Source organism: Octopus bimaculoides, chromosome 1, assembly GCF_001194135.2.
Source record: "Octopus bimaculoides isolate UCB-OBI-ISO-001 chromosome 1, ASM119413v2, whole genome shotgun sequence".
Lineage (NCBI taxonomy): Eukaryota > Metazoa > Mollusca > Cephalopoda > Octopoda > Octopodidae > Octopus > Octopus bimaculoides.
Window position 1 is genome coordinate 138,328,293 of NC_068981.1, and position 8,608 is coordinate 138,336,900.

Below are 8,608 nucleotides of genomic sequence, written 5' to 3' on the forward strand. Positions count from 1 at the left end.
GGGATTATGTGTGTATGTATGTATGTATTGTGTATATATACACAGGACGGGCATCCATGCAGTTTCCGACCCCCAAATCCTCTCACAAGACATTGGTCGGTCCGGGTCTATAGAAGACACTTACTCAAGATGCTGTGCATTGGAACTGAACTCGAAACTACGTGGTTACAAAGCTAATTACTTAACCACACACCCATTCCTGTTCCTTGTTTAAGTTTCCGGTAAGATTTTTATAGTAGACGTTTTTATATAATTCTGATGTCAAATATAACAACCTGAAAATAAGAGCTTTTGGACGTGTGTTGGCAGAATCAGTGATTTCTGGACTTATTGGAAATGCAACACAAAATTTGTTCCGGTTATTGCCATTCTGAGTTCAAGTACTGCTGAAGTAAACTCCGTCTTTCGTCTTTTCAGGGGCTATATAATAAAGTACAAAGTAAGTACTGAGACCGACGTAATCAACTAGTCCCACCCCTTCGCAAAATTTCAGTTTTTATGCCTCCAGGAGAAACAGTTATAAGGTGGAAAATTGGTAAATTCGTTCGAACGTCGGACAAAATTCCTTGTACTAGAGCTCTTTACGTTCTGAGTTCAAAATCAACCGCGGTCAATTTTGTCTTTCGTCCTTTCAATAACGTAAGGTGCCAAGACGGCGAGCTGGTAGAATTGTTACTGCATCGGACAAAATGTTTAGCGGTATTTCTTCCGACTTAACATTCAGAGTTCACATATCGCCGGGGTCGACTTTGCCTTTCATCCTCTCGGGATCGATAAAAAAAGTATCAGTTAACCACTGGTTTCGATATAATCGAGTTGGCCGCCTCTCCTCCCAAATTACTGCTCAAAATTTGAAACCAATAGAATTAAATGCTATTCAAGTATTGGTGCTGATGTAATCGCTTCTCCTCCCAAAATTACTCCACTTGTGTCTAAATAAAAACTCATGGAGTGGAGGCGAGTTGACAGAATTATTAGAGCGTCGGAAATATATATAGTTTCAAGCCCAAATCAGGCCACTGTCAACTTTACCATGCAGCCTTTTGGATTCGATAAAATAAAGTACCAGTCAAACAATAGAGCCGCTAGTATCGACTAACTTTCTTTCCGCAAAACTACTGGCTTTGCGCTTAAATTAAAAACCATTATTATTATTATTATTGGGCTGGCAGAATCATTAGCGCGCCGGGCGAAATGGAAATCAGCATTTCGTCCGTTCTTACGTTCTGTGTTCGAGTTCCGCCGAGGTCGACTTTACCTTTCATCTTTTCGTGATCGATAAATTAAGTACCAGTGGAGTACTAGTGTCAATGTAATCGACTTAACTCATCTCCTAAAATGTCAGGCTTCGTGCCTATAGTAGAAAGGATTATTTTTATTATTGAAGACGTCTCACAGTATCCAATATTTTGACGTTGTGGATTGAAAATATTGTACCGAGTGTTTTCGCAGTCCGTCAAGTCACAACAAGGATCTCGGACAGACAGTAATTTACACAGTATGCTTGCAGTTCCAAGTAAAGCCGGTTTTTTGCAAGACACCAAGATTGTAGGGTATTTCTAAAGTATCTAGATGTTTCTTTAGGTTGGGTGGTATTGAACCCAGTGCTCCGATGACAACAGGAAGAATTTTCATGTTTGACTCTCGCAGCTACCACATCTTGGTGATCTCAATTCTCAGGTTTCCTTATTTGTCGACCTTCTCTGTTTCTCTCAAGATAATATGTTGATCTCCTGACACTGCCACGTCAATTGTACCCTTTCTGTGCAAGACTTTTTCACAATATTTTCACTAACAATGTGAGTCACACTTTCGACCTTCTTTCCACACATTTGTTCGTTGAACTTGTGTGGTATATATATATCCCTTTTCACTGAGATATAAAGCCATCATATCACTTGACAACATCGATAGCAGGCTACTCTGTCTCATACAAATACAACAACTTCTATAACATCAACAACACAGGAAGCAACAATAACGGCAACGATAACTACTACTACTACTACTACTACTACTACTACTACTACTACTACTACTACTACTACTACTACTGTTATTATAATTATTATTATCATTATTATCATTATCATCCTCTTTCAATTTTGTGTCCATTTCTTGCCGAGTGTCTTCCTGACGCCTAGGGCATAGAAACTTACTGTATACATCGGTAGACCATTAGAATAAACACACCAGATTGTTCAGTTACAAAGTCATGTGATAGAGAAAAGAAAGAAGTAAGACAGAGAAAAGCTGAAAAGAAAAAATAAAGAAAGAAAGAACATAAGGGGTGAGAACAGAAAGAAAATTCACAGCGACAATGTTCTTCTCAGTACGTGTGACGTTCCAATTGAGACAATCTTTTGCACTTCCTGCATGGATGATAAGCCAGGGATCATTTTCAAATATTTTAGTCCCTTTTTTAATCATTCCAAGTGCTCTTACAATCATGCTGTCAAAGGCCTTTTTATAATCAATCCATGCGGAACTGAGATTTCTGCGTTTGTAATGACAGTTCTCAAGGATCATGCGATTGATTAAGAGTAGGTCTTTGCATGAGCCTCATCGGCACCTTTTTGGTTCAGTGGGGAAAATATCGTTCTGTTCCATAAATTTGTATGTTTTCTCTACGAGGATGGATGTTAAAATTTTATACGTGGTAGATAGATATTTTATGGGCTGATAGTTTCGGGAAAATTTGGTTTCATTATTCTTCGGGAGTAGGTAACTAATCAGGTGTTTTCTTAGGATCACTCATAATTTCGTTGATTAGCTGAACTAACTCTTTGTGTACGCACAGGAGCTATGCGTGTCAGATATCTGGCACCATATCATTACATGGGGATTTCCATTTATGAGCCTTCGTGAGTGTCATCCTTAGGTCTGCTACTGTGATGTCTTCCCATGCTTGGTCTGGTAAATTTTGGTAGGATCCTTCTGTGCGTCTAATCTAGTCTGCATTTTCATTGTGTGTCTTTTCATCACTTCAAATATTTTCCGAAAAGTTTTCAACTTCCATGTGAAGGAGCTCTTCAATGGTTATTTTCTCCTTCCTTATTTCTGTGTAGGATGTTTTCGCTTATTTTGCTTGTAAAGCTTGTTTCTCTTCTCAAATCTTGTTACTCCTTGATCTTTTGCTTGGACTTTTTGTTGCAGTGTTTCTTTTGTTGAAAGCAGTTCTCTTAAGAATTTACATTTTCTCTTCTTCTTTCTTCTTTTCTGGATTTTACATTGTTTCCATAGATTAGTTCATTTAATATTGATATTTCACTTGTTATTATTTCAATCCCTTTTTCAATTTTACTTTTCCTGTTTGGAATTCTTAGGTTTGTATTTCTTTGTTTTTTCTGTGTTTTTTTTCAAAGACATGCAACTGGTTTCAGTTGTCTTTGCAGTTGCGTAAATAATTTCGTTTAACTCAGTGAGATCTGGTTTTAGTTCTTGTATGATTTCTCTTGTTACATAGTTGCCAATTTCAATTTGTTTTCTATTTTGGATTGTATTTGAGAGTCTATGAAGTGGTTTTTGTATTATGCATATTGGCGTGTCTTACAATTGCAAGCATATTCAGGACTTTCTGCTTCATTTCTATCATAGATTCTCTATGTTCTTAAATGTGTGGTCTTCAAGTATTGTTTCTTTACCACTTTCCTAGCTATCTTTTTCAGGTTCATTACAATTTATTTCTTCAGACGTTTGCGTGTTCTGGTCACATATCAGTCTTTCATTTGGGACTTGTGGGGAGTTGCTCTCTTCGTCTGGTTCTTCACTTCCTTTCTGTCTTATATTTAGGTAATTTTCCGCTGCATGATTGATCGTGGTTATTTCACTATCTGTGAGTCTTTTATTTCTGAAGATATCCCTCCTAACATTTGCTAACTTGTTTTCATCCAAATATAGTCAGCTGTCTCGATTTCGTGTTCTCCATATTTGATAAGAGCGTGCGGTGTGTTTCTCTTCAGACAGCTAACTTAATGCATAGTAATGGGCGTATATTACTTCTGTATACTCTTCTCGGGCTCGTTTGATCTTCTTACATTTTCTTTCTGCGGTGGGTGTGGTGGTGGACTTAGAGGGTTCCCGTTCAAGTGTCCATCCAAGTTCGTATTGAAAGAAGAGTTTGAGCCAGTAGATGGCTTTTCTACTCCAGGCTGGCTCTCTCCAAGGGGACGCGTTACCAGATTAACCATTTGGTGTTCTGTTGTAGCTTTCCTTTTTGTTTCGAAAGACATATTTGTGCTACATTAAAAATATTAGTATTGAGTCCTGTGTAGCAGATGTAGAGACGGTTGTTGTCTCTGTCAACTCCGCTGTTAATACCATTGCAGTTGCTTTAACCTAGCCATTACACCATTGTTCCATAGTTTGTTACCACCATAGTGCCTTGATCTGTATCGTTGCAACTAACCCTTGTAGCCAGGGCGACAGTATAACCGTTATTTAGTTAAGTCTGCCATTTTTGCTCCTACTACTGTGTTTAGTTTCGACTTTTGTCTTGCACTTGAGATAATCATAAATACGTGAGGGTTGGAGGGGATAGTAGGAGGACGAGAGGCAGCTTGGTGAATAGACAGTCAAATTACACAAGTCTGTAAATAGGTTCGGCAGATGGTGAGAAGGAGATCAACAATGAGGCTTCGCATTCCTGTGCGATTAAGAAACAAAAGTAGCGTCACACCCTTGCGGTCAGCAGAGGTCAAATGTGTTTACTATCACAGCGATAAATGAGAACACTGACCTTGACCTTGAATAGAACTTACTCCTTTTGTTCTGTTTGAATTACTGATAGGAAAAATAATAATATTCAGTTGTGTCTGGGGAGAGTCATTCTCTTTTGGTGCCTTATAATTTAACACACTCACCGGTAAAATTTCTACTTCTTTTTTATTTTTCTAAGATTTTCGTTGTGTCTTGCAGCCTTTTCTATGATTCTCCCCAGACACAACAGAATATGCTTCAACACACGAACTCACATAAAGAATCTTGCAAACCAAATCCAAAAACGAAATGAAATAATAATATACATGTATACTGATATTTAAATCGTTGAATTTTTCTTTTCTTTTTATAGATTTTGCTGTGGTTTACAGCTTTGGATCTTTCTGATTTGACGGTCACCACTTGTTTTCTTAACGAAACACTTTCAACCTTGGGATACTGGTAGAATGTGTCATATAAAACAACTTTTTCTCTTAGCCTTCTTAACAAAAAATTGTACATCGCAAGTTATTTCATGTTAAAGTTGTCGTATTTCTGTAATTTCAACCAATCACTGACGTCTATTCAGCTGAATACAGTTACTGCTGTTTTTGTAAACAATAATTTTTGCCAGTGAGAAAAATGTTATTCCCTAGTAATTGACATATTTCATCCGGTTTTTTGTTTTGTTTTCTTTGAAGCAGACAAAATTACAGAAAAATGGTAATTTATACGCATATATTGTTTATATAATAAATTAAGCAACACACGTGTTTACGAACAGTCTAGCTCATAGGAAATGTCAGAACTAACAGGGATTAATACATTATACACCGCCACAGCAGTAACTGTATTCAACTGAATAGACGTCAGTGATTGGTTGAAATTATCGAAATAAGACAATTTTTAACATGAAATAACTCCGAATACAAAAATTTTTATCTGTTCTATAACATAAAATATACAAGTATGCGAAGTTTGAAAGTGCTTCGATACCAAAAACACTACATAAAACATAAATGAAAAGTGTTGCCCGTCAATTCAGAAAGATCCACAGCTTTTGTAATTGTGCAGCTTGTATATATATTGGAAGTTATCTCCTTCGTGTTTATCGTACGTTTAGTAGAGTTTATATATTTGAATAGTGAGGGAGAAAAGAAACGTAAAATATTCACAGAAAATTGCAGGTATCAAAGTTTTTAAAATTTTCTGAAGTTGATCGTTTGTGTGTCAGACCAGAGAAAACTGTAAGAGTTCTTGCAATAGAAGGGACATTTACATTTCCGAATACCCAGGGAAAAAGGAAAGGATAGATATTCACAGAAAGTTGTAGATATTGAAGTTTTAAAGTTTTTTAAAATGATCGTTTGCGTGTTCGACCAGAGAAAACTGTAGATATGCAAGTTTTAAAACTTAATTTGAAGGTAATTTACAATACTCACAGGTAATTGTAGATATTCCAGTTTTTTTTAGGGTTATCTTACAGTTGTTCTGCTGGGTTGTATTAGTATTTATTATTATTATTATTATTATTATCATTATTACGCCGTATGTAAACAAACAAGTTTATTTTTCGAAGCGCTGAAATCTATGGTAGAACAAGTAGAAAGATAAATTTTATTCAACGCATAGATACTGAACAGTATAGATATAAAGGATAAAATCCATTTTCCTTTTTAAAAGCAGAAAAATTTGTCGGCAGCCAGCCATGAGGATTGAACTCACATCCCTCTAATATCCGGTTAGAATGCTTTACCATTTAAGCTAAACCGCCTTTAGCTTAAAGGATTTTATCCTTTATATCTATACTGTTCAGTATCTATGCGTTGAATGAAATTAATCTTTCTATTATTATTATTATATTTTAAAAAGGATTGACGTAACATTTCGCAAATGTAAACAGTCAAGACGAAGAGCGCGATTCGATTGTAAGATATTTTATCAGTACGTCTGTCTTTGTCAAGTTCAAAATAAGAAATGATAAAAATTCAAAATTACAGAAATTTAAATGTAAAGTATGAACGAGAGCAACCAGCATCCACACGTTGATGGAATGACATTATCAGTTTTTAAGTTACAATTTTATAACAGGCGAAAAGAAAAATACAGAAAAAATAGAAACAGGCAAATGCTTTTGTATGTCATAATGTCAAACGAGGCTACAGTGAATCACGATTAAAGGAAATAGCAAATGAAATAGCTAAGATTAGCAAAGATAGTCAAACCTACACGCATAATTTTAACAAACAATACAATAGATGATAGAATTCCTTTAGTGATTAGCTGGCACCGACATTTCGCTGGCATTTCAAAAGTGTTGCATGAAAGTTACCAGCATGTGACGAAAAAATATCCTCGTTTCAAACAGATATTTCCTCAGCCGCCCATTGTAGCCTTTCGACGGAATAAGAACATAAAAGAATTATTGACCTCTATATCTGACTCCAAGAAAACGAACATTGGAGTATCTACACGCTGTACCTTAAAGAATAGCCGCAAGAGAGGTAAGCCCTGTTCATTGTGCAACAACATGAGTGAAGTGAATTCCATCAGAAATCATAGCAGAAATGTTATGATTTATATAGAAGGTGGAACATGTAAAGATTCCCATTTGGTGTACGCTGCAGAATGCACGAAACACAACTTAATTTATGTTAGTTGTGCAACAGAACGATTAAACAAAAGGTTTAATGGGCACAGATTCAACGTCAGGTACAATAACAGTAGTTCGACAGAACTTGCTAAACATTTCGTTTCAAGTGGCTGCAATTTTGAAGAAGACTTGAAAGTGCATATTCTCAGAAAATATTCTGGATCTGTCCCACTTTCACTTCTCAGAATGTATGAGGAGAAATATGTTTGCGGGTTATTAACATCACGCCCTGGAGGAATGAATAAGATGACAGCAGAATATCATCAAATTTATACAAAACTGTTTGATTGAATATTCTTCTTCCGTCAAAGGCAGGGACCAGGGTACTGGAAGATGAGTAAGTCTATTTTGACTTGTAAAACCTTTCGTGCCCGGGTTAAGGAGTTAGTGCAGAGGGCATTGACCGGCGCCTTTATTAATAATAGGTGGTGGTGTGCCCTCAAGCGAGCCATTCGTTCTGAGTCTACTAGATTTAGTAAACAGTTAAGTCTAGATAAAACTAGAATAGAAAGGGTCTTAATTAAGGAATTAGATGAGGCCATGGAGTCTGGTTCTGCATCCAAAGTGATGGCGGCGAAAGCGGTTTTTTTTTCTATCACCTCAAAGCCAAACGCGAAGGGTGTAGAATCAGCGCTAAACTTCGTGCGGTGGGGAGAGAAGGTATTAACTTTGCCGGGTGGGCACGTCGTGTAGAGAGTCGGAGAAGCAGCCATCGGTAATCTGACACCTTGGCTGTCTGGAAGACAAAGTTCCAGAGGATCCTTACCTTCTCGCTTTCGTCCATTACCTTTTCCGGTGTATGTTGATACCAAGCACCCGTTACCTCCGTACCTCCGGCATTGCAGCCAGTGAAAGTTTTGGGCTACCTTGTCGTGTCTGCACTTGTATTCTTTCATGACTTTCACAAGCATTAACGATGTGAGTCTCACTTTCGACCGTCTTTCTACCATATTCTTTCGTTGAACTTGTGTGGTATATATTCCTTTTCAATCAGATATTAAGCTATTACTTGACAACGGTGACAGAAAGTTGCTCTGACTCACACAAATACAACTCCTACAACATCAACAACACAGGAAGCAACAATAACGGCAACAATAACTACTACAACTACTACTACTACTACTACTATTATTATTGTTTTCAGTCGCGTTTGTTTGGTTGTTTGTTTGTTTGGTTGTTTGGTTGTTTGTTTGTCCTTGGACAAGATATCTCAAGAACTGCTGGATGGATTCGGAAGGGAGAGGGAGACAGGGA